Source organism: Rhinatrema bivittatum, chromosome 6, assembly GCF_901001135.1.
Source record: "Rhinatrema bivittatum chromosome 6, aRhiBiv1.1, whole genome shotgun sequence".
In the NCBI taxonomy this organism is placed as follows: Eukaryota; Metazoa; Chordata; class Amphibia; order Gymnophiona; family Rhinatrematidae; genus Rhinatrema; species Rhinatrema bivittatum.
The window spans coordinates 340,450,699-340,462,979 of NC_042620.1; the positions used below are offsets into that span (position 1 = coordinate 340,450,699).

At 40.1% G+C, this 12,281-nt stretch overlaps 1 protein-coding gene across 2 annotated transcripts in view; it reads left to right on the forward strand.

Annotated features, from left to right (window-relative positions):
• AFF2 (AF4/FMR2 family member 2) overlaps positions 1-12,281 on the forward strand; it is a 779,982-nt gene that overhangs the window by 29,923 nt on the left and 737,778 nt on the right. The gene's annotated exons all lie outside the window — the stretch shown is intronic.

A 12,281-nucleotide genomic window follows, 5' to 3' on the forward strand; every position in this document is an offset into this window, starting at 1 on the left:
AGAGCAAGATTAAGTGATCTGTCCGAGCTGACGCACACAACTCCCCTGGCTCATATCTCATTGTTTAAAACTGCTGGGCCACACCTCCTCCCTTGTTTGTCTACCCCTTAGACACAATCGTTTTGTAGTTATCTTTTTATTAACCTTTGGCTAATTAATTTTTTTTTTTAAAAGAACCTGCACTCCCCATTTTGCTGACGGTTATGAACACGCCTGGAACCAATGTCTTTCTGATAATTTGATGTCTCTCAGGGCTTCAATTGTGCTTTAACGATATTTCTAGCCTGAGCATGTATCCTATTTGTACCACAGAGAATTGAAAAATTATGGCCTTAAATAGCAGTCTCTTTTGCTACGATCATTTGCCTTGCTTTTCATGGGTACTAAATGCTGATTTAATTAGAAATAGGAACTCCGAAGTGGGTGATTTATGAAAGCTTTGCTGCAGCACAGGAATTGCTCTGGAGCAGGCCAGTTTTATCGGTAAAACCCGGAGCAATATTTTCATAAATATCCCTGACACGATGAGGTGCGTGCGGGCGCGTTTCGCTTGCATCCAGGATATATCGTATAGCATCAAAAATGCGACATGAAGTGTGGAAACTGATAGGGGAAAGCCTGAAAGTGAGATTATATATTATCTCACCGCGGTGTCTCAAACAAATAACAAGTCAAGATTTTTTTTTCCCCAGTCAGTTATCCATTTAAAATGCTTTAATCTCGCCATAGTACTGCTCAAGCAAGATCAAAGAAATTTCAAGAACAACAAAGCACACTTCCACTACATAAAAAAAACCCAACCCTAATTTGGTCATGGCTGGCGCGTTTCTGAAGTAATTATTATGTAATGGTTACATTTGTTCTGAGCCTGTACAAAGGCTAGCAGTAGCGCGGTACAATTGTACGATGCTAGGCTTTCTGTAAACAATTTCCTCTTAAGTCGTACATCTCGAGTAAACTGGAGCAGAGCATGGAGAATTGATGAACATCCCTCCGCGGGGGCCCCGGGAAGCTGACGTGAATTCTAAATGCAGATTAGTGGCAAATGATGACAGGGAGGCCTGCATTACCTCAGCTGATTAATTTATCAGGATATTGGTCAATGATTTTAACCAACAGCCATGCAGAGTGGAATCCTAATGGGATTTGTCTTTTAAGAGTGCATAAAGCAGAGGGCTTGATTTATTTCGTAGTATTCCAACGCTGCAAGTTTTCCCATAATACAAATAGTGTATTAGTCATAGAGGAGAAGATGGCATCTTGAATAAAGGCTGCGATTCTTATCTGGTTCTGACAATCTGATTTTATCAAGGATTAAATCAAATGTAGTAGTTTATTTGTATTAGAAGAAAGACTGAAACCTTTATATCTGATTAGATATTGCTATTCGATAATGTATATTTTCCTTAGAATATTTCCTTGGTACATGGACTGTTAAGTGCATGTGTGCAGATAGCAACATATTCTGTTATTCCCTCATATTCCCTTACAATACAGATTCTGAAAAGTATGCACCCAAAAAGTATGTATGACCCATTTCTGAAGCAGCCATTTGTCAGCCAAAGATTAGGTGGGCCAGTGGATTTGGTCAATAACATGTCAGACATTTCGGGTGCGTATGATTTCCACTCATAGTAAAAGACTCATGAATTCAGGTAGGTGATATTTTTCCTAATTGTCTGTTAGTGCTTTTATTTATTTATTTTTTTTGGAGGTGGGGGAGACGGACGACGACGTTCGGTACTGTAAAAACCTGTTTAGTGTGAGTGGATGAACAACTATAATGTCATGTGGACAAAAATAATAAAAGCATGTGAAATGTCAATAACGAGGCTTGAGGAACATGTATGTAGGGTCTCTGCTGTTTGTGAATGGAAAACAAAACCGTGGCACGTCTTTCTAGGCTGTTGGTTCTCTGGAAAAGGCTGTTTCTGTGGGCCCAGGTCGCCTAATCAAAGTCTATACCTCAGACCACTGTGAAGCCCAGGACTCAGATTGCTCTCTGCTGCTTTCTTCTTGTGAACTAAGAACAGAGGGCTGCATTTTCATGCACAAAAAATAAAAACAAAACAAAACAGATACAAAATTACCCTACATGATTTGTGTTGAAATATCAGGTGAAGAGATGCACGTAGCTTTCCTCATTGCAAAACAATGATGGACATCTTAAACGGATTGGTTACACTTAGAAGGCTGAATTTTCAAAAGCATTTTTGCACATAAAACCCAATGTCGTGCACATAAATTGGTCTTTGAAAACTGGGACTTTTATGCACATAAAAGTATGTGCAGAAGGGATTCTCAGCATTCATTTTTGCACACTGCAAAAAGGTGTACTGGGGACTGGAGCTGGGGAGAGCAAGTAGAAATGTGTATGTGTGTAAGTGCACACATACACATTTCTACTTGCTCTCTAACCGGCGTAAACGTATGTGCATATGCTGGGCAGGGTTATGCATATACCCACTAATTTTCACAATGGACTTGAGTGCATAAGTTCACTTTCAAACTTCCGACTAAAGTCTGCAAGTATTTGTTGCATGCAGACTTTAGCCCTTCATGAGCTATTAGAAAGTTATCCTCATGGTGTCTGAAAATTAAAGTTACATGCATAAATTCATCCCCCATCCCCCCCCAGCTACAACACACCCAACCCTCCAGACACGGCAGTAGTAGGAGTAGGGGGGTGGGAGGAGATCTACTGTGACCACACTGGGACTCTCTTTGGCCCGTGGCTGGATGGCATCCGTCATGGCCATGCTGGGACTCTCTTATACCGCCATGACCATGGCAGGACTCTCTTTGGCTGCAGCAGTGATGCTGGTGGTGCCTGGGCATCCCCCCCCCTCCGGCTCACAGTGTCTTGGGCAATTGCCTGGTGGCCCTACTCAAGTGCCAAACTCTGATTGGTAACCAATGTTCAATCTTTGTCGTACATTCCAACATTTGAACAAAAATTGTTTGGACTGAGCTAACTACAGGGAGCAACAATTGAATATCATTAGCATAAAATTGAGAAATGATTCCTAAGGACTTCAGCAAGCCAGCCAATGGAGTCCGGTATACATTGAATAAAGAGTTGGATAAGGCCGAGCCCAGTGGCATGCCCATCACAAGTTGTTTCTGAATTCCACCTCATTACCCTTTACTTTCAACGTTATCTCAGATGTTTACTATAACAGGAAAACTATAGCAGCACCATTCTTGCTGTGCCAAGCAAAGACAATCGGGGTTAACATTTTGTGACAGGACGTCAAAAGTGGATGATACATCCAATAATATCATAATAATAATATTATCCTTATCTATTTCTTGTAACAATGAGTCGTACACTTGACATGAGTAAAGTTTCTAATCTATGATCGGTAGAGAAGCAGCATTGATTAGGGGCCAGGAAATCATTATCATCAATCTAACAATTTTTAGTTTTGGCAAAACAAACTTTTCAAGAAATTTCATCCGTCTCGGCGGATTAGAGTTTGGTCCATAATCGATAGTTATTTACGAACAGCTGTTGGCTTTTTTAAGACTGGAGTTGCAACAGCCACCTTCAATAACTCAGGCATAGGCTTTTGTTTAAGTGAAGTATTAGCAATGGTCAGTAAGTAATCCAACAAATTTATCTTTCAACACGTGAATCAGCCAAAGAGGGCAAGAATTTAAAATGCTGCCATTTGGTTTTAATGACGATAACAGGGATATTGCCTCTTGATCTGTAATAGTACGAAAAGAAGACCATCCATTACCTAAGCTATTAACTCCTTCTAGTACCCCTGGTTCAATGCCATTAGTTCCTCCTTAGCCTTTCTCAAGGCAGTACAGAGGGAACTCGTTTATTAACAAATAATTTGTCACACTTGTAGTATCCAACTCTTTTATATTTGATGTATTATTATTATCATGCAATAACTGCTTAATGATGGCAAACAGCTCTAATGGGCAATTTAATGCAGAAGTCATTTTAAGAGCAAAATATGTGCCTCGTCACCTGATCTAAATATAGTCTATAATTCATAAAAGCTTCCAATACACTAACTCGCTCAACTGTCTCAGGATATTTTGCCACCGTCTTTCTATTTATTTATTTATTTGAAAAGTATTTATTTCCTGCACCCTCCAAAGTTCGGGGTGGGTTACAAATAAAAACATTCATATTGTAATTTAGGACATAACGCTCGTTACATTTCAGTTCCAAGCACTCTACCATAAACCAAGAAACTTATGCCTGGATTTTCTAAGGTCGCGGACCTTAGAGAATCCGGCGGTAACTGGGGGCGGGGGGCGAAGTGGGGGGTGGGCCTGCGAAAGCCGGCAGCGATCGCACCACCACGGTGTTATCGCTGCCGGCTTTTGCACCCAATAGCGCCATCATAAAAGGTGGTGCTATTGGGCGCGCTACTGGCAGCGATAAGAGTTCTTACCTTTTTCGCAGCCAGCGATTGTTTCCGTCCCGACTTCTCCTCTTCCGGTGCCGACGCCTCCCCGACTCCGCCCCGATTTAGCTTTCGCGTGCAATCCCGTTAGAAAATGACCCCCTTAGTGAGAAGTGGTTTTCTTTTTCACTAATTTTAGTAGGGCAGTCTGTTCTAGAATGGATTCCAATTGATGATTGTCTATCTGAACTTTCTTGACATCATCCATTTCTTTTAGACCCAACCACCATTTGACTCCAAACTTATAAGCAGGGCTTCTGAATTTCAGTTAAAACTGAAGCCTCAATAAAACAATCCCCATGGATACATTTTTTTCATTTCTAACGAAAGCCGCCCCAAAATAGACTTACACTGGGGAGCTCCAGTGACATCATCTGGCTGCTGCCCTCAAGCATCAAGAAGAAACGTGAGAGCAACACCTGAAAAACATCATCGGAGAGGGACTGATGGGGAGCCCAATTCTTGCCAGTCCAAGGAGAGGTACTGTGGGAGGAGAGGACCATGGGGAAACCCAAGCCTTGCTGGCCCAAAAGGAGTCAATGCTGTAGGAGTGGGACCAGTGTGAAATTGATGTAAGTGGAGAGGGAGAAGGGAGTGCAAGGGAAAGTTGAAGGGAGAGGGGAGAGGGAAGATCAGGAGGAGGAGGAGGCGTGCAAAGGGGATCTACATACACCCATCCCCCTCCCCACCGCACCCCACCCCGCACACACATACTCTCAGTCCTCTCATCCTGACATCCAAGCATCTTTTCTCCATCCTCATCCTCATCCTTGTTTTGTTTTTAATTTGTGGAAGGCTTTTGCATGGTTCTTTTTTCTTTGTATAAAACTGAATCACCCTAAAAATGGCCCCCTAGAGATATTGCTTGCAATGTGAAAACACAGATAAACACACTTAATTGCCTGAGAAATGAACACCTACATTTGCAATTTACAAACACCTAGGATCAGAAGCCCTGCTTATAAAATAGTTATTGCATGCCAGCCAGCATGTGGCTGGATGAGGGGAACTGCCCACCGAGGCTCAATGAAAAGATCCAAGTCTGGCACAGATGCTACAAATGCTGGTGCTTTCACCAAGGATGTTTCTGGAGGACTGAAAGCTCAGAAGACTAAAAGAGCAAGTTCTCGGCCTTCCTTCCTTCTCCCCCGTCTTGCAATTGTTGGATGAAATCTCAGGGTTGATAGAGATGAAAACCCTAATGAGCTGGAACTCAAACTGCAGCTGTCGCCATCTTGGATCCTGAGGGCATGCTCTTCAGAAGAAAATCCACCCAAGAGCATTTGGACAAACTACACGCGTAACATCGTGTTTTACATGTGTGAGCCACAGCTAAGCTTTTGTGAAGGGTTTCTGCCTTGTGATATAAAAAAATATGAGGTGTTTTTTTGTCCCCACATACACATTGCTAAACAAAGTTTTAATTTCCCTATTATAAAACTCAATGAAACATCAATACTTGGATTTGCTCTGCCTGCCTTGGAAACAAAAAACCCCCCATCATTTGCGGATCTTTTTATTTAGAGAGAGAGAGAGATTTTCCCAGTTGGGCTACGAGGACAAAAACGGTCTGTTCCGTGAAGTAAAACAGTTCAGCCGTGGCTAAGCCCAGCATTGCCAAAACATTGCTTAGTGCGTGGAGTTTATCCGCACATGCCCTGCCAGGCACTCAGAGCGATCTGCGAGCAGAAGCTGCTCTGCCTCTGTTACTTATACTCGGTAATTTGTCTGAGGGGAGTAGGAGGGTGAATACCTCCTGCCGGTGCAAGAGTGGAATCAGGACTTGTGTGATAACGCAAAAATCTCCTCCTGACGTCACTTCTCCTGCTGCAGTGAAAATAATGGGGGGGTGGGGAATAGTAATTACCGTGAACCTGATAAGCCCTGCATTAATTGACTGAACTAAATATAAATTCTGCTTAAATAGAGAATTGCTTAATAGACCTGACAGCACAGAACATTGCTCGCTGCTGCTGCTTCAGATGGATGGTCGAATATTTTAAAGCCATAATAGGTTCTTAACTGTAAATTAGAAGTTAAATAGAAGGTGCGGTCTGAAAGTTATCTCATTGGTTACTTATGTACAAAAAAAAAAGAATGCTACTCGAAGCTGATTAAGTTAACAATCTAACAAAAAATATCCATATTTTCTATACTGCATAAGGTTACTGCTGGATGGGCGCTGTAAAGACAAGAAGAGAGAAAGTTTGTGTTTCCTAGTGATAATGCTACTCCTGGGGGAATTCTGTGCAAAAGAAAATGTTTAAATTCTGCACACAAAAAATGTAAAATTCTGCATACTTTATATTGGTCAAAATAATACAATATACACGACAGTTTTTAAGGAATTAATTACAAATGTAATACAGAAAAAAGTGATTACTTAAAATTTTATTTATTTATTATTTTTATATACCGATATTCGATTTTACATATCATAAGAACATAAGAACATAAGAAAATGCCATACTGGGTCAGACCAAGGGTCCATCAAGCAAAGCATCCTGTTTCCAACAGTGGCCAATCCAGGCCATAAGAACCTGGCAAGTACCCAAAAACTAAGTCTATTCCATGTAACCATTGCTAATGGCAGTGGCTATTCTCTAAGGGGCGGATTTTCAGCGCCCTGCTCGCGTAAATCCGCCCAAAACCGGGCGGATTTACGCGAGCAGGGCCCTGCGCGCCGGGAAGCCTATTTTACATAGGCCTCCCGGCGCGCGCAGAGCCCCGGGACTCGCGTAAGTCCCGGGGTTCTCGGAGGGGGGCGTGTCGGGGGCGGGTTCGGTCGTCGCGGCGTTTCGGGGGCGTGTCGGCAGCGTTTTGGGGGCGGGTACGGGGCGTGGCTACGGCCCAGGGGCGTGGCCGCGCCCTCCGTACCCGCCCCCAGGTCGCGGCCCGGCGCACAGGAGGCCCGCTGGCGCGCGGGGATTTACGCCTCCCTCCGGGAGGCGTAAATCCCCCGACAAAGGTAAGGGGGGGGTTTAGACAGGGCCAGGCGGGTGGGTTAGGTAGGGGAAGGGAGGGTAAGGTGAGGGGAGGGCAAAGGAAAGTTCCCTCCGAGGCCGCTCCGATTTCGGAGCGTCCTTGGAGGGAACGGGGGGAGGCAGCGCGGCTCGGCGCGCGCAGGCTATACAAAATCGATAGCCTTGCGCGCGCCGATCCAGGATTTTAGTGGATACGCGCGGCTCCGCGCGTATCTACTAAAATCCAGCGTACTTTTGCTTGAGTCTGATGCGCAAGCAAAAGTAGGCTGATCGCGCTTCTTTTAAAATCTACCCCTAAGTGAACTTAATAGCAGGTAATGGACTTCTCCTCCAAGAACTTATCCAATCCTTTTTTAAACACAGCTATACTAACTGCACGAACCACATTCTCTGGCAACAAATTCCAGAGTTTAATTGTGCATTGAGTAAAAAAGAACTTTCTCCGATTAGTTTTAAATGTGCCCCATGCTAACTTCATGGAGTGTCCCCTAGTCCTTCTACTATCCGAAAGAGTAAATAACCGATTCACATCTACCCGTTCTAGACCTCTCATGATTTAAACACCTCTATCATATCCCCCCTCAGTCGTCTCTTCTCCAAGCTGAAAAGTCCTAACCTCTTTAGTCTTTCCTCATAGGGGAGTTGTTCCATTCCCCTTATCATTTTGGTAGCCCTTCTCTGTACCTTCTCCATCGCAATTATATCTTTTTTGAGATGCGGCGACCAGAATTGTACACAGTATTCAAGGTGCGGTCTCACCATGGAGCGATACAGAGGCATTATGACATTTTCCGTTTTATTCATCATTCCTTTTCTAATAATTCCCAACATTCTGTTTGCTTTTTTGACTGCCGCAGCACACTGAACCGACGATTTCAATGTGTTATCCACTATGACACCTAGATCTCTTTCTTGGGTTGTAGCACCTAATATGGAACCCAACATCGTGTAATTATAGCATGGGTTATTTTTCCCTATATGCATCACCTTGCACTTATCCACATTAAATTTCATCTGCCATTTGGATGCCCAATTTTCCAGTCTCACAAGGTCTTCCTGCAATTTATCACAATCTGCTTGTGATTTAACTACTCTGCACAATTTTGTGTCATCTGCAAATTTGATTATCTCACTCGTCGTATTTCTTTCCAGATCATTTATAAATATATTGAACAGTAAGGGTCCCAACACAGAACCCTGTGGTACTCCACTGTCCACTCCCTTCCACTGAGAAAATTGCCCATTTAATCCTACTCTCTGTTTCCTGTCTTTTAGCCAGTTTGCAATCCACGAAAGGACATCGCCACCTATCCCATGACTTTTTACTTTTCCTATCACATCGGTTTACAGCGAACTGAGTGGAGCTGGAAACCTCAGTGTTTCCTTTGGCTATTACAGAAAACATTTATTACAGATAAACAATTAAACAGATAATCAAATGTGTAGAACATAGAGGAAATGTTAACTAAAGTGATATCAGTAATCTTTACATATAACAATTGTACATAGTCCTAAGTAAGGAACATAGGATATAGTGTTAACTAAAGTGGTATCAGTGATCTTTACATATAATAATTGTACATAGTCCTAAGTAAGGAACATAGGATATAGTGTTAACTAAAGTGGTATCAGTAATCTTTACATATAATAATTGTACATAGTCCTAAGTAAGGAACATAGGATATAGTGTTAATTAAAGTGGTATCAGTAATCTTTACATATAATAATTGTACATAGTCCTAAGTAAGGAACATAGGATATAGTGTTAACTAAAGTGGTATCAGTGATCTTTACATATAGCAATTGTACATAGTCCTAAGTAAGGAACATAGGATATAGTGTTAACTAAAGTGGTATCAGTGATCTTTACATATAATAATTGTACATAGTCCTAAGTAAGGAACATAGGATATAGTGTTAACTAAAGTGGTATCAGTGATCTATACATATAATAATTGTACATAGTCCTAAGTAAGGAACATAGGATATAGTGTTAACTAAAGTGGTATCAGTGATCTTTACATATAATAATTGTGCATAGTCCTAAGTAAGGAACATAGGATATAGTGTTAACTAAAGTGGTATCAGTAATCTTTACATCTAACAATTGTACATAGTCCTAAGTAAGGAACATAGGATATAGTGTTAACTAAAGTGGTATCAGTGATCTTTACATATAATAATTGTACATAGTCCTAAGTAAGGAACATAGGATATAGTGTTAACTAAAGTGGTATCAGTGATCTTTACATATAATAATTGTACATAGTCCTAAGTAAGGAACATAGGATATAGTGTTAACTAAAGTGGTATCAGTGATCTTTACATATAGCAATTGTACATAGTCCTAAGTAAGGAACATAGGATATAGTGTTAACTAAAGTGGTATCAGTGATCTTTACATATAATAATTGTACATAGTCCTAAGTAAGGAGCATAGGATATAGTGTTAACTAAAGTGGTATCAGTAATCTTTATATATAATAATTGTACATAGTCCTAAGTAAGGAACATAGGATATAGTGTTAACTAAAGTGGTATCAGTAATCTTTTCATATAACAATTGTACATAGTCCTAAGTAAGGAGCATAGGATATAGTGTTAACTAAAGTGGTATCAGTAATCTTTACATCTAACAATTGTACATAGTCCTAAGTAAGGAGCGTAGGATATAGTGTTAACTAAAGTGGTATCAGTAATCTTTACATATAATAATTGTACATAGTCCTAAGTAAGGAACATAGGATATAGTGTTAACTAAAGTGGTATCAGTAATCTTTACATATAATAATTGTACATAGTCCTAAGTAAGGAACATAGGATATAGTGTTAACTAAAGTGGTATCAGTGATCTTTACATATAATAATTGTACATAGTCCTAAGTAAGGAACATAGGATATAGTGTTAACTAAAGTGGTATCAGTAATCTTTACATATAATAATTGTACATAGTCCTAAGTAAGGAACATAGGATATAGTGTTAACTAAAGTGGTATCAGTGATCTTTACATATAGCAATTGTACATAGTCCTAAGTAAGGAACATAGGATATAGTGTTAACTAAAGTGGTATCAGTGATCTTTACATATAATAATTGTACATAGTCCTAAGTAAGGAACATAGGATATAGTGTTAACTAAAGTGGTATCAGTGATCTATACATATAATAATTGTACATAGTCCTAAGTAAGGAACATAGGATATAGTGTTAACTAAAGTGGTATCAGTGATCTTTACATATAGCAATTGTACATAGTCCTAAGTAAGGAACATAGGATATAGTGTTAACTAAAGTGGTATCAGTGATCTTTACATATAATAATTGTACATAGTCCTAAGTAAGGAACATAGGATATAGTGTTAACTAAAGTGGTATCAGTGATCTTTACATATAATAATTGTGCATAGTCCTAAGGAAGGAACATAGGATATAGTGTTAACTAAAGTGGGATCAGTAATCTTTACATCTAACAATTGTACATAGTCCTAAGTAACATAAGATATAGTGTTAACTAAAGTGGTATCAGTGATCTTTACATATAATAATTGTACATAGTCCTAAGTAAGGAACATAGGATATAGTGTTAACTAAAGTGGTATCAGTAATCTTTACATATAATAATTGTACATAGTCCTAAGTAAGGAACATAGGATATAGTGTTAACTAAAGTGGTATCAGTAATCTTTATATATAACAATTGTACATAGTCCTAAGTAAGGAACGTAGCATATAGTGTTAACTAAAGTGGTATCAATAATCTTTTCATATAACAATTGTACATAGTCCTAAGTAAGGAGCATAGGATATAGTGTTAACTAAAGTGGTATCTCACCAATTGCAAATACAGTGGAAACATCCTACTGTGGAAACGGTATATCGACGACGTGTTCCTTGTATGGAAAGGTAGTGAGGAGTCTCTGTTGGAATTCAAGAATTGGATTAATAGGTTGGATAGCAATCTTAAATTTAAGATGGATTTCAATAGGCAGAAAATCGCGTTTCTAGATATTCTAATTATGAATACTCCAACAGGGTTCATGACGGACATATACCGTAAGCCCACAGATATGAATAAACTCCTCGCATATGACAGCTGTCATAACAAATCCCTAATACGCAATTTGCCTTACAGCCAATTCCTCCGCCTTAGAAGATTGTGCACTGATGACAAGACATTCAAGATTAGGTCTTTTGAAATGAAGAATAGATTCAGAGAAAGGGGTTATCCGAAAACTTGTGTGGAAAGTTGCTTGACAAGGGCTGCAACACAGGAACGCTCTGGTTTGTTGCAACCAAAAAAGAAAGTTACTAAGAATGAGAAGATTATTTGCCCCCTTACCTTCACAGGACTTTCACATGACATTATTAAAATCATTAAGAAACATTGGTACATTGTACAGTCTCTCCCACAATTTAAAGGAAAAGAAGTCATGATTGCGAATAAACGCGATAAAAACATAAAAGAATACATTTCTCCTTCAGCTTTACCATCCATTAAAAACATTAGCAACGATCAGACAGGACATGGACCCTGTGGGAAGTGCAGCGTATGTCCAGTTAATCTTAAAACACGATCTATACTCATTCCTAACACTGGTAGAATTTTCAAGCTCGGCAGTCGTACTAATTGCAAAAGCGTAGGTGTGATTTATATAGCAAAGTGTCCATGTGAGAAAATATACGTAGGGAAAACTAGAAGACAGTTCAGCAGTAGAATCATAGAGCATAAGAGTGCTATCAATAGAAAATGCGAGGGTAAACCATTGGTCGCACATGCGATAGAGATGGGCCACAGTTTCACAGACTTCAGATTCTGTGTCATCAAACAGCCGCTAAGGAATTGGAGGGGGGGTGACTTTGAC